This window comes from Oryctolagus cuniculus, chromosome X, assembly GCF_964237555.1.
Source record: "Oryctolagus cuniculus chromosome X, mOryCun1.1, whole genome shotgun sequence".
NCBI lineage: Eukaryota > Metazoa > Chordata > Mammalia > Lagomorpha > Leporidae > Oryctolagus > Oryctolagus cuniculus.
The window spans coordinates 121,689,726-121,716,452 of record NC_091453.1 but is presented as its reverse complement, the minus strand read 5'-3'; the positions used below and the strand labels follow the sequence as shown (position 1 = coordinate 121,716,452).

Sequence of the window (26,727 nt, the reverse complement as noted above, 5' to 3'; positions counted from 1 at the left end):
TTTGAAATTTCAATTTTTTAAAATAAAACTTTAAATTTAGTTGATACAATTGTCCATATTTATGGGGTACAGTATGTCATTTCAATACATGTATGCAATCCGTAGCGATCACATCAGGGTAACTGGAATATCCATCACCTTCAACATTTATCTTTTCTTTATGTTGAGAACATTAAAAACCCTCTCTACTAGCTATTTTGAAATAGTCAAATTTTTGTCAACCATAGCTATTCAAACTATAAATTTTAAAATTTTTAACAAATGTACCTCATCAATCTCATTATGAGTCTGATTATGATTATAGACTCTCTGCTCAGAAGAATAAATATACTGCATATATAGTTTTTAAAGATTTTTTTATTTATTTGAAAGAGTTACAGAAAGAGAGGGAGAGACACACAGAGAAATCTTCCATCTGTTGATCCACTCCCCAGATGATCCCAACCTCCAGTGCTCGGTCAGGCTGAAGCCAGGAGCCAGGAGTTTCTTCCAGGTCTCCCACAAAAGTAACAGGGGCCCAAGCACTTGGGCCATCTTCTGCTGCTTTCCCCAGGCCATTAGCAGAGAGCTGGATGGGAAGTGGAGCAGCCGGGATACAAACCGTTGCCCATAGGGGATGACAGCATCACAAGTGGTGGCTTTACCTGCTATGTCACAACCATGGTCCCTGTATATGCAATTTTGACTCCAGTTGCATGCTTCCAGACTATTCAGTAACCTCAGGTAGGGCAAGTATATTTTACAAAAGTGAAAGCACTGCTGTTTATCGTATCTTAAATGATCTCTTACAATTTGAGGTTGATATTCTGACATTGTATGTTGGAGCTATGTTCCCTCTTTAATCTAGGAAGATCATTCTAATGGATTTAACCAAACGAAGAATGAATGTGGAATAAATTTGACACCACATACAAGATTAATTTAAATGGATCAAAAACCTTAATATAATAACCAAAAGTATGACACTTAGATGAAAACACAGGTGTGAACACCAACACCCATAGGTTAAGCATTGGTTACATAGATTGAAAAATTGAAGCACAAGTAATCCAAAAAACAAGCACGTAAATGTATCTTCATCACAATTAAAAACTTTCCTACTTTAAAGAATACCATCAGGGGATGGTGCTATGGCATAGCAGATTGGGTGGTGGGCTGTGGTGCTGGTCTTGGAATCCTTTAGGGGGCTGATTGAAGTCCCGGCTGCTCCACTTCTGATCCAGCTCCCAGTTAATGTGCCTAAGAGGGTAGTGGGGGACGGCCCAGCTGCCTGGGCCCCTGTTCCCACTTGGAGGATCTGGAAGAAGCTCCTGACTCCTGGCTTCAGCCTGGCCCAGCCTTGGTCTGTGGGGCCATTTGGGAAGTGAAGCAGGGAATGGAGGAGCTCTCTTTCTCTCTCTGTTTCTCCTTTTCCTCTGTGGCCCCGCCTTTCAAATGAATAGATAGATCTTTTTTCTAAAAGAGTACCATCAGAGAATGAAAAATATTCTCACAGAATGGGAAAAATCTTAGTCATCTATCCTATAAGGGGCTAGTGAATTAATGGAAAACATCCCAACTTTTTTTTCATATGGCTAGCATAATGTAGTTAGCAAATTCTAACAAGGAGAGAAGGAGAATGAAACAAAAGAGTGTCAATTTCATTCAAAACACAATATAAAATTATAAATAAAATAAACATTAATAATACAATAAATAGTTACAGCTAATACAGGAATGCAAAATTTTCTGTCATTAAAGAATCAAATATAAATCAACAGATCAACAGATAAAACAAACATGATCATTTCAATAGACAAAGAAGAAGCAATTGACAAAACTCGACATTCACTCATGATTTTAAAATGAAACCCTTAGCAAATGAGAAATATAAGAAAAATCCTTAGTCTGACAAAGGGATGTATGCGAAGACAATGAGACTGAACATACATTTACTTATTGCCGAAAGCTTAACTTATTCCCCCATGAGAAGTAGATTTAGACAAGGATGTCCGGTATTATCACCTATATTCAACAATGTATTAGATGTTATAGCTAGTGCAGAAAGCTATCAAAAGGAAATGAGAGATGAGGAATGTAAGACAAAGAAAAAATTTGTGACTTATTTTATGTTTAAAGAATCCTAATGAGTCTACAAATAAACTATTAAAATTAATAAGAATGTTGCAGGATTGTAGAAAAAATCAATATCAAAAAATTAATTGTACTCTTGCCTTCACTCTTCTCCCTTTCTCTTTCATTTCCTGTGTGCACACAGTGGAATAGTACACAAACTAAGGCAACACATCAAAGTTAATGAATCATTTCACAAACCAAATGGAGGGTGAAAAAAGTAAAACTCATTATGCACTATTTCATTTAAATAAAGTATAAAAGCTGTCAAAACTAAACTATATATTTAGAAATGCAAACATAAAGGTTAAACCACAAAGAAGAACAAAAAATCAGAAATATATATATAAATATATTTTATTTTTCCAAATGTGCTATACACCACAAAAAAGAAAAAAAAACACTTCCAAAGAATGTATGCATGAAACACCACAGCAGGATAAAAGAGGTCTTTTCATGCTTGGCTCTGTATATTTTTGTTGCTTAAATGTACTACAAAGAGAATATACATTTTCCACTATCATAAATAATTTATTTTTAAATATAATTATAGATGAAAATACTATAAAATACACCAAAAGCATCTATATACATTTTACACAGAAAGGAGCATTTCAGAATTAAGATAGGTTGTATAATGAATCGAAGCAAAACAAATAAAAAATACTGAGACTTTGAGGGCCTTCAGGTATTTTGAGATAGTTGATGCAAAGGATACATATGTGGGAATCAATCTGAGCTCTCCAGAATCTGATGTTGGAAGGGCTGGGGCTGTACCATGTAAATGTGGCTTGAGGTCATGCACACTGAATCACATGGCAGCGTTCTTTTTTATTTTGACCCTATCAGAGCTGGTAATAAATTCCACAATTATTAGCAATTCTAACTACAGAGCACCAAAGAATTGATGAGGCCAGAGGAAAGGTCTGCCCTTTAACCAGCAGCTATACATTCAAGTCACCTTCAAGGCAATTTTCTGGGGCAAACCACTGCCCATGCATTTATGTGTGGTTAATGAGTAGTGAAAAGCCCTTTGGAATGTTCAGAGACCCTTTTCATTTGCACACAATTAGGGTAAAAATGAAATGTGCAAATTAACATTGAATGACATTCTTCGTTATCTTTTTTCTATCACATCATGCATGAAAACCAAAGGTCTCTTTGTGATAATAGGGTCTAAACTGCTTAATCCATGAATTTATAAACTTGTGTTATTTCCCCATAGAGAATTCGTCATAATTTCTGAGCTCTTGAAAAATTCCAGAAAGTGTTAATGCAATAAATTGTGTATATAAACTCAGAATTCATAGCAGAAGACTGGTAGGAAAATTTAAGTTCAGAGGATAAAGGATGAAAGGCAAATGGTGAATGTTTACTTTGGCAATTGAACTTTAAAAGATACGTGTTTCCTGAGGGGAAAGACAGTGGACAAACTTCCTAAATGTGCTTTAGATTTAACTTAGCTTGTACATTAGCATGGATGGGAATTTGGCACTTGAAGATAGCTTCTTGAGGAAAGATATGGAAGCACACAGTGGTGACCTTGTTTGTGGAAGGAAAATTATAGGAACTCTGATATCAAACCTTCAGTGGTCTCTATCTAAGCAGTATAATGAAGGGTAAGGGGAACGTTGCTGCAGAGTGTTCCCCATTACGTCCCCACTTCTCTGATTTTGTGTCTTCTTCTGTAACATAGAGAAGAGGGTAATAATTCCTGCTTCACAGAGATGTTACCAGAATTAAGGAAAACATGTAGTGCACTTCAGATGTTTCCTAGCGCATGGTGGACATGTATTTCATATACATTATTATCATCAGAGTTTGAACATACATTATGATATAGAAAGTGAAAAAATTTAAGTTAAAGATAGAATTAGAAAGTATTTCTTAAGCCTGGATTCGAATGTGATTCAAATTACTAGGATATTTAGTAGTTTCTGACTAATTGCTCTACATTTGCTCTTCAACTCCTTCCAATTTACCTATATTGAGGGCATGAATTTTTGCATGTGAAATCCATGGCCTCAGTATAGGTCTCTGTTTTCCCTTTCTTCTTTTTGAAGTGCTTCACAGGGTCTCATTATACCTCTTTGTCACTGACTCTGGAGTTGGCCTGCCAATCTCCAGGATGCAGTCTTTGGGATAGGCTTCCTCTCAGCTACTCCAGCCATCAAACTAAAATGGGAACCCCTACCCTGCAGCCTGTCCAGGATGAAAAGGACGCAATACCTCCAGGCAGCTCCACACCATCACTGGTCCTCATTCCCATAGCAACGGTGCTAGGACTGCAATTACTTCAAATTTTCAAACCACTATCTTCTAAAATGGAGGCATTCAAACTACAGCCCAAGTGCTGAGTGCAACCCTTTGTCTATTTGCATATGGGCCTTCAGATAAGAATAAATTTTCCTTTTTAAAATGATGTAAAAGAAGAGGCAAGATGAGATGAAGAAAGAGGACAAGGGAAAAAAAAAAAAAAACAGGTGACTAGGATAAGGAACAAAAGCAAAGAAGAATATGTAGTAGAGACCAGATGTGTCCTGCAAAACCTACAATATTTGCTCTTTGGATCTTACAGAAAGAAAGGGTCCTGATTGCTGTTCTCTTGCCTAAAATCTTTCCACAATTCCCCTCACTCTAGGGATAAAACCTACACTCCATCATTTGATCCTACCTACCACCTGGCCCTTATCAAATTGGCCTCCATATGTACTCTCCATTAACAGAGCCAGAACTGCTTACACTGTTGTGAATATACCCTGGACTTTCATTCTGCTGTCCCCTTTTTTCACACCCTCTCTATTCCCTGGAATTCCCTTTCCTTCTGTCTCACTTGGAAAACTCTTCCTTGAAGGTTTAGATAATCTCACCTCCTGTCTGAAGCCTTCCATGATTCTCCCAAGCAGAATTAATATGTCCTCCTCTGTACACTCACAGCATGTAGTTATGCCTTCTATTGCTGCACTTAATATAAAACTGTGGAGCCACTACTCTCAGCTGGAAACTGAAAGGTTTTTCATTTCCATCTAGCTATTTTTATCATGGAGACATTCTAAAAGGTGCCTTATGTTTGAATTTATTTCTACGTCTGTTTACTGTTTACCTAATTTGGGAAAAAAACAAAGACCAAAAATCAAAAATTAGAACTATTATTTTCAGTTCACAGCAATATTGTTCTGAAGTCCAGGGAATACTTTGAGAAATAATTGAAATAATATCTGCACAGTCAGATACCTTCTAGTTTTTTCTTGTGAGAGAATAAGCTTTAGGCCGGCGCCGCGGCTCACTAGGCTAATCCTCCGCCTAGCGGCGCCGGCACACCGGGTTCTAGTCCCGGTCGGGGCGCCGGATTCTGTCCCGGTTGCCCCTCTTCCAGGCCAGCCCTCTGCTGTGGCCAGGGAGTGCAGTGGAGGATGGCCCAGGTGCTTGGGCCCTGCACCCCATGGGAGACCAGGAAAAGCACCTGGCTCCTGGCTCCTGCCATCGGATCAGCGCGGTGCGCCGGCCGCAGCGCGCCGGCCGCGGCGGCCATTGGAGGGTGAACCAACGGCAAAGGAAGACCTTTCTCTCTGTCTCTCTCTCTCACTGTCCACTCTGCCTGTCAAAAAAAAAAAAAAAAAAAAAAAAGAAAAAAAAAATAAGCTTTACACATATCTGAAGAACTGCGTTTCAATACAATTTATGCTAGGTTAGGAATTCTTTTAACTTGAATTCCTACATGATTTAAGAGGTAAAAGAGGGAATAGGAAAAGATTAAGTAATTCTCTAGTCAATGAAGTGAAATGAAAAAAAATCCACATGAATATCCATAGTGCTCTATAAGACATGATCATTTATTTGTAAAAATCAATTAAATAATTAAATTTGTTATAGTGAATGCATACTATTGACTTCTATAGAAATGTTCAATAAGATGTGGCATTAACATAGAAAAATGTTGATGAGGATAAAGTGTGTTGGAAATCTATATAGACTATGAGCTTTATGTAACATTCACTCAAAGTGAAAGACAAAACACCCTGTGTGTATATATGAATGCATGTATTTACATATCAAAATGTGCAAGGTATGCCTTCTTAGTGAAATATTTCCTCTATGAGTAAGTGAGGGGGTGATGGATGCAAAAGCATAGTTGGGAGAGCTGGCAATCCAAGGCAGTCGAAGGGCATTTTGCTGCCACTTTTACTTGTGAATTGCTTCACTTTTTAGAAGTAATGAGCACATTTTCCTTTTGTCAACTTAAATATAAAGCAATATTCTTTTCAATTTAAATTCAAACCAGTAAAATATCTACCCAAATCACGATGCAATTCTACACTACTACAACACAGAATATCTCCATAGGGCCTAAAAATACAGGTAATAGTGATATGGTCTAATTCATTTAACATATACACACATATATGTGTGTGTGTGTGTATATACATATATATATATATATATATATAAAACATGTACTAAAATAGTTATTCTGGACCTCAAAAATAGGTTGAGAAAATCAGAAATAAAATCATACAGACTAAAGTAGTTTCTACTGAAAGTGCATAAGACAGACAGGAGATAAAAGCTGTGTAATCATGGAAGCAACGGACATGAACACCGATTTAAAAAAAGGAAGGGGATATTATGATTTGTTACAACTAGTGATTTCAATTCAGAATGAATTTCTAGAACTAACATATTTTTACCTTTGAAAATTAATAAAGCTGGTTGGTTAATTTCAGTGCAGACTAAACTGTAATATAGAGTCATTTTCTCCTCTTTGATTCATTAATTCAAATATTCATTCAGCCATAACAACTTTAGTAAGTTCTGTGATGGGACAGACCCTATAATAAGTGTAGATGATATGAAGAAGAAATAATTCATGCTCTTCCTTGAACTAACAAAGCTCAGAGTCCCATCAGCCTTGATTCTAAGCCAATGATCTCTAAGGGAGGCATTGGATATCTGCAACAATGTTGGTCTTTTTTTTTTTTAAATTCCTTCTACAGTTAGTAGAGATTGTCCCTAAATATACCACAGATCCAAATTCTTTTCTGAGACAAGAACTGACAATGTGGAGAGTTACTTTCTACAATTTGTTCATCATCTCTGCTTTCTGAGCTTCAGCATAGGAAGTTTTTGTAATGATCCAGAAAAGAAATATTTAAGTCTTTCCAGGTAAGGCATGTAAAACATTATGGAAGTATCTATTAAACCATTTAAAATGTAAAAATCATTCTGAGCTTGTGAGCCATATGAAAATATGGCCAGATTTGACCCATAATTTGCCAAACCCTATTCTATTAAAAACATTTGGGATGGGGTGGGGAGGGAAGCAAAATTGTTCTTCCTGTCATCTATGGCCAGGCAGTTGGCTAAGCTCTGGTAATAAGATGGAGAACAAAATAGACAGGGTCCTTGCCTTTCACAGAGTTTATAGATTAGGCACACACCTGGTGCATAAAGGAAATCATTATACCTAGCAGCAACTGTAATCCCACGAGGATCTATGTTTATCTTATTTCTCCTGAATGTCACAAAACCAGCAACTCTTTGAAAGCATTTCTTACACTTATTCCTTTATACTAAAATGAACTATTTTCATTCACGTATCTCTAGTAGGCAAAACAAAAACAAAAACAAAAACAAATAAAAAAAAACCCTGCTGAGCCAAGAATTATGTTTTATTTATTATATATTCTTAGTGCCTAGCCTCTCCTGGCCCTTGTACATGTTATGTGCTCAATAACTGCTTGACAGGTGACTAGAACTGAAGTGATTTTTGTCATGTTATTTGGGTGCCTTTTTTGGTGGCCTGTTTTCCTTCTACATTTTAAATGTAACTTAACTGTGTTGTAAGAAAGACTCTGAGTTCAAAGGCTTTATGCTTGAGAATGGAATAGGGTGTTATTTTCACTGCACTTGACATCACCAAAGGTCTAAAAAAAAATCTTAGTGACATCCTATATTTTCAGCTGGGAGTTGCAGAGAACTATTGTTTTCCTTTCCTCCAAGAAAAATTCTTCCTAACAACAATTTTCTTGTAGGTTTCAGAAGGAGGCTGTTTGTGTACTTACCCCTCTGGTGAGATTGATCATGTCTGACATCGTTGTGGTTTTTTTTCCCCTTATTATTTTCTAAAGGGAAGGGACAGCTTTTCCTCCTATTGACTGTTCTGTCTTTGCTTTCTGCGGATAAAATGGAACATACAGGTAGTGACTACACGAAAACCCATCTAGATAGCTAAAATTGACACTTTTCTTCTAGTTGAGCAGATGTGAAACTAAATGTGTGTCCCTGTCAGCATGAAATATGCAAATGCTTTCAAAAACATGCTATTTTTACTGGTAGGAGAGAAATGCATGTTCATTGTAGAAAGTTTGAAAACAGGGGCCCAGCACTGTGGCTTATGCATTAAGCTGCCACCTGCGGTGCTGGCATCCTATATGGACTCTGGTTTGTGTCCTGGTGCTCTCTGTCTCTCCCTCCTCTGCACTGTGGCTCTGCCTTTCAAATAAATAAATCTGTCTTTTTTGAAGGCAGTCTTTTCATTAAATGTTATTGAGAAAACTGGGTAACTACAAGTAGAAGAATGTGATTGCACCACTCTCCTTCATATCACAGCAACTATAAAAGCAGCTTACAATGGATTAAAGACTATATTTAGGGGACTGGCATTGTGATACAGGTTATGCCATTGCCTGAGATGGCAGCATCCCATATAGCCGAACTGGTTCCTGTCCTGGCTACTTTGCTTCCGTTCCAGTTCCCTTCTAATACACCTGGGAAGGCAGCAGAAGATGAGCCAAGTACTTGGGCCCCTGCCACCCACTTAGGAGCCCCAGATGGAGTTGCTGGCTCTTGTGTAGGCCTGGCACAACCCTGACCATTATGACTATTTGAGGAGTGAACCAAAAGATGGAAGATCTCTTTCTCTCTGTCTCTCCCTCTCACTTTCTGTCTCTCTCAGTCACTACCTTTCAAATAAATAAATAAATGATCTTCTAAAAAGTCTTAAATTTAAATTTTTAAATTGTAAAAATACTAGAAAAACATTGGAGAAAACTTTCATGACATTGATCTGGGCAATGATATTTTGGATATGAACCCAAAAGCATGAGTAATGAAAACAAAAATAGTTAAATGAGATTAGGTCAAACAAAAAAGTTCTGTATAGCAAAGGAAACAATCAACAGAGAAAAGATACAATCAATATAAAGTATTTGTAAGCTGTATGCATGACAAGTTAATGTCTAAAATATATAAGGAATTCAAACGACTCTAGAGCTGGAAGCAAATAACCTTATTTAAAAACAAATGAGACAGGACTTGTTGTCCAGTGGGTGAGGCAGCTGCTTGGGAACTAATATCCCATATTAGAATGCTGGTTCAATCCTGGCTCCTCCACTTCCAATCCAGCTTCCTGCTAATGCATCCTATGAGGCAGAAGATAACGACTCCAGTGCTTGGGCACCTGGCACACACAGAAGAGATCTGAACAGAGTTCCAAGGTCCTGACTTTGATTTGTCCCACACCTGGCTGTGAGAAGCATTTTGAAAGTGAACTAACAGATGGAAGATATTTCTCTCTTATCTCTGGACGAATGAGAATATGGTTAACATAATTAATCATAAGATAAGCACAAATAAAAACAATTAAATCTCATTTCACAGATGTTAGAATAGTTATTATAAAAAAGAAGAAAAATAATATGTGCTGGTGAGGATGTGGAAATACAGGAACACTTGCACACTGTTCGCAGGAGTGTTGGTCAAGTCATTAAGCTAAACAGTGTTGAAGGTATTCCCGTGTGATGCATCAGTCTCTCTCCTGGGTATATATACAAAGGAAATGTAATCGCAGTGTGATAAAGATATCTGCACTGCCATGCTCATTGCAGCATTACTCACAAAAGCCATATAAAATCAGCCTTACTGTCCATCAACAGATGAATGGATGAGTGAAATGAGGTGTACATACACATTGGAACACTATTCAAACTTTTGAAAATTTGAAAATTCTGTTATTTACAACAACATGGATGAACCTGGAGAGCTGTCTGTTCAATGAAATACGACAGGTAGTGAAAGACAAATACTGCATGTTGGCTGTAATAAAGTCAAACTCATTGGGGCAGAGAGTAGGATGATTATCAGGGTATGAGTGGCAGGATGTGTTGCACTGTGGAGATGTTGATCAACCAATACAAAATTTCTTTTAGGATGAATGAGTCCAAGAGATCCATTGTACAACACAGTGACTGTAGTTACTAACAATGTATTTTATTCTTGAAAATTGCTAAGGGGGTAGCTTTTAAGTGTTATCATTGCAAAAAGATAATAAGCATGTGAGGTAACGTAATGCATATGTTAGCTAGCTCAATTTAGTCCACATTCTATACATATTTCAAAACAGCATGCTACTTACCTTAAATATATACATTTTATGTATCAATTTTTTAAAAAAGTAAAAGGCATATGTTTTGGTGTTTGATTAACAGAATGAATATTTTATTTTACTTTATTTGAAAGATTCATTTATTTGAAAGTCAGAGTTACAGAGAGAAGGAGAGAGACAGAGAGAGAGAGAGTGTGCACTTCCATCTGCTGGTTCACTCCCCAAATGGCCATAATAGCCAGGGCTGGGCTGGTCTGAAACCAGAAGTCAGGAGCTTCAACTGGATCACCCACATGGATTCAAGAGCCCAGACACTTGAGCCATTCTTTGTTGCTTTTCCCAGGCCGTTTTCAAGTAGTTTCATGGGAAGTGTAGCAGCCAGGACAGGAACCAGAACCTATAAGGGATGCAGCATCACAGGTGGTATCTTTACCTAGTATTCCACAACACTGGCCCTAAGAACAAATATTTTAAAAGTAGTCATATCCATTCTCCAAAGATGTTAAGTTTTCAGAAACTCAAACTAAGAATATTCCATTTTCTCTGCTTTCTGCCATATTACTCTCTAGAATGGTAAATACAAAAGAGTTTAACTACTAGGATTTGGAAATGGAAATAGAAAGAACAATAAGGGGCTGGAGCTATGGCGTAGTGGGTAAAGCCTCCACCTGCAATGACAGCATCCCATATGGCTGCTCCACTTCTGATCCAGCTCTCTGCTGTGGTCTGGGAAAGCAGTAGAAGATGGCCCAAGTCCTTGGGACCCTGTAACCACGTGGGAGACCCAGAAGAAGCGCCTGGCTCCAGCCGTTGTGCCCATCTAGGGAGTGAACCAGCGGATGGAAGACCTCTCTCTCTCTCTCTCTGTCTCTGCCTCTCTGTAACTCTGCCTTTCAAATAAATAAATAAATTGTAAGAAAAAAGAAAACTATGCAAGAGAAGAAGGAAATGATTAATAGTGTCTTGCCCCTTGTCTAAAGACTTCTCCATCCTCAGAGGAATGCTGCAACATCACAGGCAACTGATTGTTCTTTCTTCCCTTTTCCATGGAAAGCAGAATGAAATTTTAAATACTCTAGGAAATTTATTTTTTAAGCGATACTAGTATGAATCCTTTAGTAAGATGATTATGTTTGCTAAAATGAATAATTACCTTCTAATATTTCTTAATATTTGAGAATTTTCTTTAAGTGAAAGCTATAGTTACCTTTATTTGGTATAATACTTAGGTAGTAGTCTGTAGATTTACCAATGATAACCATGGTTATAAATTACAATGGAATTGAAAAAACAGATTTTTCCTTTCATTTGCAAGATTGCATAATTAATGAAATGAATGCCTTAGGTTTAGAAATTGTAAATTTAAATAATTATGCTCACCTATTTTAAATCAATTATAATTTTTATTTATCATCTCTTTCCTAGAACAAATGTCTACCCTAAAGCTCCTAACTTTAGGTTACATATTCCGAACTATCAAATCTATCAGCATATCACTTTTCATTGATTGAATTAATGACAAAGCCTGCTATAATTGTCTTTCTGTTAGACATGTAAAAACAAGATACAATATATCTCTTTAGGATATGTCTTTGTTATACAGTTTCATTGTTTATTTTAGTCGCAAAGCACATGCCACCTGGTGGCTGAAAGAAATATTTAACATAATACATTTCAAAAATACCTTGTGAAAAACCAGATTCCAAAAAACTCACTTCAGATCTATTTCTAAATTAGTAGCAAACATGTGTTTTGGGGAAAGACACACGACAGTGGAATATCTTATGTGTTCAGAACGACACCAAATAAAGGCTGTGCCAAATGAATATATTTAATGGCAATACTCCATCGAAGATATTTTTAAAATCCTTTCCAGATTTTTCCGGTATTCTGAAATATTTAGTGTTTTTCTGTCATATAGATTTTACTAAGCAGGAGTTCAACTCAGAGTATTTATATGCAAACAAAATAATAGTGAATTATCACCTCACAACCATTGGTACAATCACTATATATATTAGACAGAAACAGAAAAATGAGGGAAAATGTTTTCTTTGCTTTCAACTAATTGTGACCACAGAAGCTCAAACAATGTTTTGGTAAAGTTTCCATTTTTCAAAAAAATAATCGTACTAAACACACATAAAGCTGGCACCTGTGGCATAGTGGGTAAAGCCACTACCTGCTGTACCAGCATCCCACATGGGCGCCGATTCGAGTCCGGCTGCTCCACTTCCAATCCAGCTCTCTGCTATGGCCTGAGAAAGATGGCCAAAATCCTTGGGCCCCTGCACCTGCATAGGAGAACCGAGAGAAGCTCCTTGCTCCTGGCTTCAGATAGGCTCAACTCCAGCTGTTGCAGCTATTAAAGGAATGCACCAGTGGACTGAAGACCTCTTTCTTTCTCTGCCTCTGCCTCTCTGTCCTTTCAAATACATAAATAATTCTAAAAAAAAAAAAAACCTTAAATTACCCTAACCATTTTAAGTGTATTCTTCAGCAGTATTATAGTATAATAGATCTCTAAGACATTTAATCCTATAAAACCTAAACTCCATACAAACTGAAGAACAACTCCCTGCTACTTCTCCCCTAAAGCCCTGAATAATCACCATTTGTCTTTATGTTTCTGTGAGTTTGACTGCACTAGGTATTTCATGGAAGTGGAATCATAACAGTATTTGTATTTCTGTGAATGACTCATTTTACTTAGCATAAAGTCCTCCAGGTTTATTTTTGTTTTAACATATGACAGGATTTCCCTTTTTATTTAGGTGGAATGATATTTTATTTTATGTATCTACAATGTTTCCTTTATCCAGCTGGTAATGGCCATTTGGAGTTCTTCCACCTCTTGACTATTGTGAATACGAGATGTTCAAATTCTTTCTCAATACCTTGCTTTTCTTTTAGAAAAATCTCTAGAAGTGGTATTGCTGGATCATATGACAATTCTAGTTTTAGTTTTGTTGAGGAAATTTCACACAGTGTTCCATAGTAGCTGCATCATTTTAAATGCCCACAAATACTGCACAACAGTTCTAGTTTTTCAACATCCTTGCTAGCACTTCCCATTTTATGTTTCTGTCAGTTCTTTCAGTCATAATAGCAATAGTTGTGAGGCAATATTTCACTATTATTTTGATTTGCATTTCTATAAAGATGAGTGATGTTGAACATCCTTTCATATGGCTGTTCACCAAATCAATGCATTATTTGCAAAATATCTACCTAAGTCATTGGCCTATTTTATAACCAGGTTACTTTTCCATTGTTGAGTTGTAGGAATTCTTTATATACTCTTCTTATTAATCCTTTATCAGATATATGATTTGCAATTATTGTTCTCCTTTCCAGAGGTTGTCTTTTCATTCTATTGTTTCCTTTAAGTGCAGAAATGTTTAGGTTTGATGTAGGCACATGCATACATTTTTGCTTTTGTTGTTTGTGCTTTTGGTGTCCCATGCAAAAAATTGGTCAAACGATATGATGAAAATTTTTCCCCATTTTTTTTCTTCTAAGAGTGTCAGAGGTTTAGGTATTATTTAGCAATTTAATCCATTTTGATTTAATTTTGTATATGGTGTAAAATAAGCGTGCAACTTCATTCTTTTTCATGTGTTTAACCAGCTTTTCCAGCACCATTATTTAAAGCAACTGTCCTTTGCCAATTATGTAGCCTTAGCACATGTATGACAGCTTATATCTGAGCTCTCTTTTCTGTTCTATTGACATAAATCTCTTCATGCAAGTGGCATGATGTTTTGATCACTGTAACTTTGTAAAATGTTCAGAAATTAGAAAGTGTGAGGTCTTCAACTTCATGATCTTTCATTTTATTTTGTGGCAGTTTGGAGTACCCTGGAAGTCCGCGAACATTTCAGTGATTCTTTTCTGTTTCTGCAAAGGGCTTGCTCACAGCCATCTGACATGAATATCTAGCTTTCGATGTAGAGCAGTAAGTGTTAACCTCTGGTTTAACCCAGCAAAGGAAATTCTTTACTTTATGCATTGATACAACTTCTTTTATGCATGTGTGAACATTTCATCATTCATATTATTATGGCCTATGATAGCAACTTACTGAATGATCCGTTTTTAGCCATGGTATTCTCCTGAAGTGACTTATACCCTAGACTCACACTATATAATTTTATTTTGTATTTGTGCCTTTTATTCTGACTAGTTAGCTATTTATTCCTCCTGGACTGGACTTGTACATTATCTTCTGTTCCACCATCCATTCACCAATGTTTCACTAATAATCAGCCACTAATCTACTGAAGCTTCTTCCCCCATGGGAATTATGCCTTATCATCCTGACTCTAGCCCCACAAGGCCGCTTTCCCTTCCTGAGAATCTCACAAAGTAGGCACCACCAAGCACAATGCCCGAATCGCTGTACTAAGCAGTGCGATTTTTAAGTGTAACATCAGTTGAACTGAGAAAATCTTGGCCCTTTTCTCAGGACCCAGAAAAGTTCTGTGCTGCACCTTTCTGCAACAGGATCTAAAGGCTGACTGTGTCTTAATCTCCTGTTGGATTCAATAGTGAATGACTTAAGGATAACTACATAGAATGCACTCGGCAAAGGAGACAATGTAATGACTTCCAGATGTGATCAAGACATTTAAAAATTCTAATTTGTTTTATGAGACCAACTCATCATAGCGGAAAGTCCATCTTAGTTCATATTGTCTAAAAATGTCATAGCTGATTGTTAATTGGTTATTTGGTTGTATTTCAGTAGTGTAACAAAATTGATGCCTAATTTGACAAAATAAGATACTGATTAACAATAGAGATTCTGAATGGCAGAACCAAATCAGCTGCATGAGAATGCAAGTAGAGAGACAAGCATTTGACACATAGCTAAGATGCTGCTTAGGATGCCCATATCCCATTGTGAAGCGCCCGAGTTTGAGTCCCCGATCTACTTCTGATTCCAGCTTCCTGATGGTGCACCCCCTGGGAAGCAGCATGTGACCGTTCAATGCTTGGGTCCCTGACACCCATGTGGAAGACTTGAATTGAGTTCTGGGCTCTTGGCTTCATCTTGGCCCAGCCCTCGTTGTTGCAGACATTTGGAGAATGACCCAGCAAATGGGAGATTTCTTTATGTCTGTCTCTGAGCCCTTTCAAATAAATAGAAAGTAAATTTTAAAATTTTAAAAATTCAAATTTTAAAATTAAAAAAGTAAGTAGATATTACAGTGATTTTGACAAAAACAATGCTCACGAAAGATTGATATGTTTGATTATAAAACTTGCCCAGCATCACGTGAAGACACGTAAGCAGATGCAATGAAAGCTATAATGGAGTAGATGCTTTGCATATATGATTTCACTTAATTATTACAATAATACTGTAGCAAAGATGATATTATTATCTTATTTCATATATGAAATCATTAAAATCCAAACAGGCTTTGTGCCTCAGGTCACATAACTGGTAAAAAGAATATCCAAAATTAAATCCCAGATATGGATAATGACAAAATTACATTCCATTATATTAACCGTTATGTGATAGCTTTAAAGGAAAAAGGCACTAGAAACTCAGATAGCTGAGAAATTTAATATGTGCTGATCAGAAGATACTGAACATTTTGAATATTTGTTTCTTGAAACCATACACTATTATCAATATGAGAATTTTTATTATAAATGTATGCATATATGCAGCATGGATATATAAGTATGGATCTGTTACCTAAGTGACTCTACTACATTATTTAAAAGATGATATGCATTTTATCACTATCTTTAGCTGAGTAAGGACAAAGTCTATATTTGATACATGGTGGCCCTCATTTCTGGTTTGTGTAGAAATCTTGCAAGCCACATGAAAACTCATGTTTCTCAAGGGGATAGAGAACAATAGCCTGTGAACTCTACCCCAACTCTGGATAGACCACAGACTCTACAAACCCATTCACTCATTTTGCAAATTTGTGTTCAGTACTTATTAAATGAACTATTCTAGGTGCAATGAGAGGAATGTAATTTAAAAAAAAAAAAAAGAAAAAAAAACTGGCCTCTATCTGACCATTGATCTGTCTTAAAAGTTTCTGGTTGCTCTAGGCTCATCAAACTCATCACAGGAAACTTATATGGTATAGTCACTCATTCTATTCTTATAAAGCTTGTGGGACCCATACCACCACCATTTTGTAAGGATATATGATTTTAACTTCAACTTATATATAATTATTATTGCTATTACAAGTAGATTTTAAAATCTCTCAGTGCATTACCCATGGTAACAGTTTTACTCTTTAAACAGTAAGCAGCAGTTAAGGAACCATATCAGGTTTTCCAGCAATCTGTTTTAATACTAATTAGCTAATAAAGTAATTAGCAATGTAAGAAATATATTACTACTGCTCTGTATTATGATTTAGCAGAAATTGCATATGCAGATGCGTAATGTGGAATTTCTAAAAATTCCATTTAGAAAATTTAGCAGTGTATTTAAATATTTCCCATTCACAGGCAACCAGCTGTGATGGAAAAAGCTGTACTTAAATAGTTAGTCAAATTTGAAGGTGCCAGTAGGTTTCAATCGGAACACATGAAAGGGAACTTTTTAAAAACTTTGTTTTCCTTGCTGGCATGGATTATCACAACACACTGAAATTGAGGTGCTAGGTTTATTTTAGCCATCTATGTATATTTAAAGCTTTACAGTGCAGTGATTTTAAGTGCACAACTCTCTGGTAATATTCACTAAAAAATCTCCATGCACCTGTGCACCTGTGCCAGATACTATTTGCATGAGTAGTCATAACATCAGTGTACATATTGCAGTACATCTGGGCATAACTATTCAAAGGTAACATACACACATGAAGCGGCCACAGGATGTTCATGGGAAATTTGCATAATCATTTATTCCATTTTCAAAAACTGTTTGACACACTTCATATAAATCTATATTTGCATCTATAGGTATACCTGTATCTATATCTTTACCTGCACTCATATCTGTGTCTATACCTATATTTATCTCTATATTTGGGCCAGAATCTTTTTATACTTCATATAACTATATTACATTATTGTACTGCTGAGACATCTGTACTATTAAAAGCACAGGCTTTTTAGTATTAAAGCAGCCATACAGTAAACAATGCAATAAATCAACAAAGAATTTTCCCTTTTTGTTTTGAAAACACACAGTGAAAGAACTCAGAGCATTTTTAGAGCAGTGAAACTACTCTGCATAATCCTATAATGGTGGATACATGTGGCAATACACATTCATCCAAACTCACAGAATGTACAACATCAATAGTGAATTCTATGTAAGCAATTGACTCTGGGTGATAATGATGTCTCAGTGTAGGTTCGTCAACTGTAACAAATTTACCACTCTGGGAAAGAATGTTGATAATGGAGAGGCTATGCATATGTGGAATAAGAGGGTATTTTGGAAATCTTTGCACTTTCCAATCAGTTTTGCTGCTGTGAAACTGAAACTGCTTTTACAAAATCCATTATAACATGATGAAGCATACCTCTTGTATCCACGGATAGATACTAAATTTAAAGAAGCATAGTTACTGTTTTCCTTTTCAAAGGATGTATACATCATTTAAAATTATTGGGAGTCTAATTTTGTATGGTTTTATACAAAATGAATCAGATAGATTGCTTCTTGCAACCTAGCAATCTCTGCCAGAAAACAACAACAACAAAAAAGAATTAAAAGTGCTAAAAAAAGTAACCAAAGCATAAAATGAATACATGTAGCATTTGAAAGGAATACAAAAAGAGCAACATCTAACAGCCTTTTTGGAAAGTACATGGTTAGGTAGATTGTGAAATATGTGAGGAAATTCTATGACCAAATGAAGCTTGAAAGGGTAAAAGGTTGGCTCTTCTCTAAGCATTCTGAGAAAACTCTGCAGAAATTGTGGGACTTTAACAGTGGACTGGGATTGCCAAATGCCTTTAGTGTTTAAGGGCAATGGTGAGTAGGAAATAGAAATGGAAATATAATTTTTTTGAAATATCAAAAAGAATATTTTGATCTTCATGATAGAACTAATGTAAAATTATTTTGCTAAATAAAGTTGTTGTGATTTATCTAAATAAAGATGTAATCACAAATGAATAGATGATACTAATTCATGACCTTAACTTTCCTGCCCTACCTACAATATTTGATAATCTTTCCAGATGGTCTCACTTTGATGATTATCATAAGCTTGAAATAGATGACACAACAAAAGCACTGAGATGAAACCAAAAGAGTAAGCCAAAAATACTTTGAAAGAAATGCAGAAACAAAGATTTCCCAAACTGTTACCTATTTTTAATTTTATACAAGATTGTATAATATTGGCTGATCAAAAATTATTTGAAGAAAAAATGATTAATGTATATTGAATTTACAAGAAGGTACCTTCTATAGTAATTTTCCTAGAAAATTACAATGGGACTTGTTTGGAGAAGAAACATGAATCATTTAAAATACTGGTGCATTACTATCATCACCATTATTCACTAATAACTATTTTAAGTTATCTAGGAAACAAGGCGTAACTTGCTTTGTGAGGTACCTTCATTTAATATTGTGAATGGAAAGCTGTAATCACTCACTGATTGGCAAATAAAAAACAAGATAAAAACTCCTGGAAGGTCACTGGTCACTGAAAAACAAATTCAAGTGAAGACAAATAAGCCCCTGCTTATAGAAGTGAGCCATTCTGGTACAAAAGTCTAAACCAGCCCCAAATTCTTTTCCTTTATTTCCAGATCTTCTACTGGGCCTTTAATTATATATGTTCAATGGGTTTTCTAAAGAAAATTTCCCAAATAGCCATCAACTTCTCACCCCAAATGGGGATATGAATCCAAGGCCTCTGATCACTTAGCCAAAACCACATATTACCTTATCTGAAGAGAATTCAGAAAATCAATACACAAAAAATTCAATAGCATTCTTATACACCAACAATGCTCTGGTTGAGAAAGAACTTATAAGGTCAGTCCCGATGAAGTAGCCCCTCTCTCCAGTTACAAGAGTTATTATCCAAAAATTAAAAAAAAAAATAACAAATGCTGGTGAGGTTATGGAGAAAAGAGAACTCTAATACATTGTTGGTGGCAACGCAAATTTGTAGAGCCATAATGGAAAAACATATGAAGATTCCTCAGAAAACTAAAAATGGATCTATAATATGACCCAGCTATTTTGCTTCGGAGAATATGGGCTTATTTGTCAAATGAAATGAAGTCAGTATATGAAAGAGTTGTCTGCACTCCCATGTTTATTGGAGCACAATTCACAGTAGAAAAGATATTCAATCAAGCCAGGCATTTATTAGATGATGACTGGGTAAATAAAATATGGTGTATACATGATAGAATATTATTCAACCACAAATAAGAATGAAGTCCTGAAATTTGCTACAAAATGGGTGGAACAGTATATCATTATGCTAAGTAAAATAGGTCAGACACAGAAAGCAAAATATCCCATGTTTTCTTTCATATGTGGAAGTTAATATACAGAAAGAAACTATAAACATGTTTGTGCACATGTCATATTATTTGGTATATAGATAGTTATAAATATTGTATTCAGTGACATATACGATGTATATGACAATATACCTTTCTTTCCTCACTTTATGATCAATGTGATGAATATGATATTAATCTCTGTTTTCAAGATAAATAGTATATATGTGTATGTGTATAGTTTATCTACATATGAAATGAATATGATATAAATATTAAAAAGTGTTAAATTCTCCGGTGCCGTGGCTCACTTGGTTAATTTTCTGCCTGTGGCACTGGCATCCCATATGGGTGCTGGGTTCTAGTCCTAGTTGCTCCTCTTCCAGTCCAGCTCTCTGCTGTGGCCCGGGAAGGCAGTGGAGGATGGCCCAAGTGCTTGGGCCCCTGCACCCGCATGGGAGACCAGGAGGAAGTATCTGGCTCCTGGCTTCGGATCAGCGTAGCTCTGGCCATAGTGGCCATTTGGGGGGTGAACCAACGGAAGGAAGACCTTTCTCTCTGTCTCTCTCTCTCTCACTGTCTAACCCTGTCAAATAAATAAAAAAGTGTTAAATCAAAATAAATTTAAAAATTGCTACTTGGATCACAAAGACAAAAGAGAAAGTACCCCATAAATATCTATAATTAGTGTTAGTAAAATATTTTAATGAAGAAGGAACCACATATTACCTTATCTTTAACATTGTTACCAAATCTGTTACTCCATTTCAATTAATTCAAGTGGCATATACTAAGCAGTTAGATTTTGCCTTGTATGGGGATATACATAATCTATATATCATTGAGTAGGGAATGAGGAGGTAAAAACAAACAGAAAAGACAGGAGCCCCATTAGAAGTCTAGAATTTGATAAAGAAAGGTAGTGGTTATGATTGACTCTAAAGGATGGTGAAGTACTTATATTATTTTGAGGAAATATGATTGACTGAATAGTTCAATTACAGGCTTTGTTGACAAAACAGCATGTTGGCTTCGGCTTGAAATATTAACCCCAGAACTTTCATAGACATAGATAAGCATAGATAAGGCTTCCAGGCAGCAGGAGCAACAGATGTACATAACAAGAGGTGCAGCAAAATGAAGTCATAAAGTGTGGTCATGTGTGTCCCAGTAATGCAAAATTCAAGCATTGAATAATTAAATGAAAACTGGGAATGTGTAGAATCTACTTTTTTGAAATAATGTGCATGAGCAGTGACATTTGCTAAATGCCGATCAGCTAGCTGCCGGTCATATATCAATGCATGTCACCAGAAGTGTCTAACTTACTACTGAATTGTTTCTTTAACACATTATAGAAGTGATGTTTCAAAAGTGGAATTCCCATCCATTGTTGGAAATTGTAAGTTTATACCTTAATGCAATTTTAAATATTTCCTCCTCTATCACTACCATGCATCTAATGTGCATTGTGCTACCTTCTGCAAATATATAAAAGTTTAATGTCTTTTTTTGTAAAATATCACTCTAAATTACTCAGAAAGGTTAATCTTCTATTTTGAAAGTGAAACACCTTCAGTCTCATTAATGTTTTCTCGTCATACACTGTTTCTAGATCCTAAAAGGTTCATCCTAGATACTTTGTGTGAAATGTGGCACCTGGAACTCCATACTTTACTCTTGATACGTTGTGACCAACAGAAAAGAGAATAAAAACTATCGTTTTATTTATTAAAAACTTTGAATTTCTACTGATAAAACCTATTTGCATTTGTGTCAACCATGCCCACTATTGGCTCACAGTAGTCTTGTACTCATTTGATTTTTATAAGGAATCCATATGTTATACCTGTGAGCTTTCCTATAAGATGTTAAAACCAAGACCTTGAGGCTGGCACTGCAGCTCACTTGGCTAATCCTCCTCCTGCGGTGCCAGCACCCTGGGTTCTAGTCCTGGTTGGGGCGCCAGATTCTGTCCCAGTTGCTCCTCTTCCAGTCCAGCTCTCTGCTGTGGCCCGGGAAGGCAGTGGAGGATGGCCCAAGTGCTTGGGCCCTGCACCCGCATGGGAGACCAGGAAGCGGCGTCTGGCTCCTGGTTTCGGATTGGCGCAGTGCACTGGCCGTAGCAGCCATTTGGGGAGTGAACCAACGGAAGGAAGACCTTTCTCTCTGTCTCTCTATCTCATGTCCACTCTGCCTGTCAAATAAAAAAAAGAAAAAAAAGCAAGACCTTGAAACACTATACCAACCACTAGGATCACACAGCCTATTTATGACTTTGTACTACTAACCTCACGCTCTCTGGATCTTACTTCATTGTTCTAGAAATTAAGATAATAAAATTATATTTTTCATCAGGCTGTTGGTCACAATTAGGTAGATTCATATATAAACACCATGTAATACAGTACCTGACTAGATGCAAGTTCAAGGATTACTAAAGAGTCAGAGATGAGGAGAAATCAGGTCCATGGATGAAGCTTCAGTTACCTGAAACAATCAGTGAAAGAATGGCAATTTTTACAATCAGTCTTGGAGTAAGGTTGGTAAAATTTTTTATTATTTTAGGAAAATCATTGAAGACAGAGGCCAGAAACTGGGAAGAAGCTAAGACACCTCCAATTTGGAGACTTTTCAGGGAAGACTTTGCGAATGGAAACCATACAGGTAGCCACTTGCCCTAAGGTCACAAAAGTATAAATCAGATACGGAAGAGGGATATAACCGGAGAGATAATACTGAAAGAGATTGAAATTTCTATAAACAAATTTTGTCTGAACTTCTCAAATATAATGATGGTGCAAACCTGACTCTACCTTGGACCTGAATCGAAGCAGTTAAGCTTAATAACCAATAACATATGACCACACTTCTCAGTTTCGTTTTTTTTTTTTTTTTTAGAATAGTTCTATTATAAAATTGGCTCCCTTAATATCAGGCTGGGATTGGCAGTATTTTGCTTAGAAGTCAAGTACCCTATTCTAGTTTAGCAAGACAGTAACAACTGTATACAAGGAATATTGACTCTAATAACTTTAAAATGGGGTGGGAACCTTTTTTTCTGCCAAGGGCCATTTTGATATTAATATCATTCGTGGTTCATACAACATTATCAAGTTAAAAATTAGCCTGCTATATATTTACTGCACTTTCGAGTCCAGCCTGTAGTTGCTTTGGCAGAGCCAGACCAAATGATTTCACTGGCTTATATGGCCCAAGGACCATCCCTGGTTTAAAAGTTGCTTGAGGGGTCCGGCGCTGTGGCGCAGTGGGTTAATGCCCTGGCCTGAAGCACTGGCATCTCATATGGGCACTGGTTCGAGACCTGGCTGCTCCACTTCCAATCCAGCTCTCTCCTGTGTCCTGGAAAAGCAGTAGAAGATGGCCTGAGCCCTTGGGCCCCTGCACCTGCGTGGGAGACCCTGAAGAAGCTCCTGGCTCCTGGCTTGGATTTGCACAGCTTGGGCCATTGCAGCCAACTGGGGAGTGAACCATTGGATGGAAGACCTCTGTCTCTCTCTGCCTCTCCTCTCTCTGTGTAACTCTGACTTTCAAGTAAAATAAAGAAATCTTTAAAAAAATGCTTGAATTCTTTATAACCAACAGCACAGGATTTCCTCCAACTGCAATCTCCAAGAAGGTTGGACTTTTTAGGCCCACTGTTGAAATCTTAGTATATAACACAGTTCCTGAAATAAACTACGTGCACAAAAGTTATTTGTTGAGTAAATAAAGCAATGACATTTCTGTTCACCTTAATATTTTTTCCTTGTGATTGAGAGGAAAACACTTTCAGTAACATGTTTGGGAAGATAAAAAAAAAGCTGATAAATGGCATTCTACAATCATGTTTATTGTAAAGGAGCCCCTTAGGGGCTATGATGTATGGCAGAAATGATAAGGATGAGAGAAATACAGGATAATGTATGAAGCTTGTGTAAAGAAAGAAAAGGGGAAGGATAAGAAAACTTTTCTGGGCCAAAAGCATTGAATTTGTGCAAGGTTAGTGTAGTTCCCTTAAATTTATCAGGTTATTGAATTTTCAAAATCATCTACTCTCACATGATCAACTAAACACAAATCTAGTTTATTATCATTACAAATGAAATCTTCCAAATTACTATAATGACTTTAAATTTTAATTTAAAAATGTCACCAAAATCGATCCATGAGTTCTCCACTTTTCCCACCAGGCTTCGTAGTCCAACATGCACTGTACTCCTATCCATGACACATCCTGTGGCCTCAACACTCAGAGAGATCTGGAAGCTTGGCATCAATACGAGTTATAATTTAAAACACTATAACATTACGAGAAAATGAGCCTACGAAAGTCACTTGTCACCTCTTGGTTTACAATTTCAGAAGATTAATCTTTATTATCAAGGACAATTTTGGAAGTTTTTTTTATTTGTTTAATTGATTGAGTGGAGAGAGAGAGATGGGTTGGGTCAGTCTGAAGTCAGCAACCAGGAACTCCACCTGAGCCTCCCACACGGTTGGAGGGGCCCAAATACTTGGGCCATCTTCTGCTGCTTTTCCAGCTGCATTAACAGGGACCTGGATCAGCAATGTAGCAGCCAGGGCTGGCGCTGTGGAGTAGCAGGCAAGGCCGTCACCTGCAGTGTTGGCATCCCATATAAGCACCAGTTTGAGTCCCGGCTGCTCCACTTCAGATCCAGCTCTCTGCTACAGCCTTGGAAAACAGTGGAAGATGGCGCAAGTCCTTGGGCCCCTATACCCATGTGGGGGACCCGGAAGAAGCTCCTGGCTCCTGCCTTCAGATCGGCCCAGCTCTGGCAATTGCTGCCAACTGGGGAGTGAACCAGCAGATGGAAGACCTCTCTCTCTCTCTCTGCCTCTCCTGCTCTCCCTTTGTAACTCTAACTTTCAAATAAATAAATAAATATTTTTTTAAAAAGTAGCAGCCAGGATTTGAACAAACACTCTAATATGGGATGCCCCCATCACAATAGTGGGTTATCCCACTATTCCATAATGCCAGCCCCTAAGGACAATTTTTGTTGCTACTACACAAGTGGAAACAATTATGTTGGGTATTGCTTATTTAGGACTCTCTAGCTGCTTCTTAGTACTTCTATGACCAAGAGAAAAGATGAATGGAAAACCAACTCAAGGAAGGGAGGAAGCAGGACTAAAACTTCAGGTCTTTTATAAAGGTCAGTGTGTCAGAGAAAGAACACCTACGAGGCGAGTCCTGGTTTAGGGCAAAGGAAACATGGAAAAGGTAGTGGAAGCAGGTAGTTAAAATTATTATTTAAACCTTTGTGAAAGAAAAGGACCATAGCTGCTATGGCTATTTGCTTCCTTGATTATTGGACACATACGTGCATATATACACATGGACACATATAGCAACAGTTTTCTATAAAATAAATACATACAATTTAAGAAATTTTGTCTAAATTATATTCATTTACATATAATTTATATAATATATATGTCTAAATATACAAGTATACATACAACATACATGCATTCTTTCAAAACATTCACGGGAAATGTATTATAAAAAGTATGCATGGATTTCAAAAGAGGTTTACACCAAAATCTGCTTATTTTAATTCCATTGTTCATGAATGTTGTGAAATATCATTGTATGTGTGTGTGAAATGATTGTACTGTGAATGCATGAGATATGGATGTGTGTATGCACATACACATCCACATCTCTCCTTTTCCCCATTTTGTGACTTTATGTAAAGGTTTTTGTTGGTAGTTATCTTTACAGTTTAGACTTTAAATCATAAAATGTCTAAATGGAACTAAAGGAGTACAAAAGCTGGATGTCATGATTTTGGGGACTTTGTGTTGTGGAAAAGAGGAAATCATCTTCATTTCAAGGAGAGATCAAAAGCACAGAGTTTGTTGTATAAAAGTTAAACATGTAGGAAGATAGTTATGGATACTAAGTAGCCAAAGAGTACTGTGCTGGTTATTAAACTGTGGTTTTTCACCTCCTAATCAACATTTTTATACACTGTTCTCTCAGGCTGCCTCTGGGACTCTGCACAAGGTATTTTTCTCAGTGTTAGTTTTTGTCAACGTGGATTCTAAAGTGAGGCTGTAATGGTGGAAGGGAAACAAGAGTTCTGATCATCTCTGATTACCTGCCGATCCTGTCAGCAGTGCCCCAGTCACTGCCCTTTACCCTGGCAGTAACAGTAAGTTCCAGTCTCTTTTCTTTTGCAAAACCATTCTTCTGTTCTTCCATGAATATATTACAGCTACCTGCCTTAGAAAGTTGTAGAAGAAAATTTTTGTGTGTCAAAACCAAAAAAATCAAAGTGGTTTTTTTTTTTAATTTTAAACTGTGCAGCTTTTTTTTTGCTTTTTTTCTTAGCTCCTATTTTATCAGCTAATGTATATTAATAGAGTTAGCTTTAGTTTGTTTCTTGTACAATAAGTAGTGTTAATTTGATGTCTTTCTTACAATCTACAAGAGTGTTGTGAGCATTAATAAGAAAATATCTGTAAAGCTTCTCAGATATGTAACAATGATATAATTCTGAGCTAAGACTCAATATGGCAAAAGAAATAATTTTCCATATTCAACCTTTTGGAAAATATACAGGCACCAATCCCAGATGAATGACTAATAAACTGAAAATCAGTCAAATAATAGTACAGCAGCAGCAGCAGTAAAATATGTTCTTTTTCTTTCCAAATAATTTATTTAAGGAAAAATTAAACTTCAAGTAGATGGAATAGCAACAGGGGACTTTAGTGTATGATACTGA

General features: G+C 36.6%; 1 long non-coding RNA gene across 1 annotated transcript in view; it reads right to left on the bottom strand.

The window, feature by feature from the left end:
* The window catches only part of LOC138847601 (uncharacterized), a 56,878-nt gene that overhangs the window by 18,723 nt on the left and 11,428 nt on the right, over positions 1–26,727 (bottom strand). The window contains exon 2 of the long non-coding RNA XR_011385480.1: positions 22,378–22,456. This is a non-coding gene — a long non-coding RNA (uncharacterized lncRNA). The remainder of the gene's footprint in view (positions 1–22,377; positions 22,457–26,727) is intronic.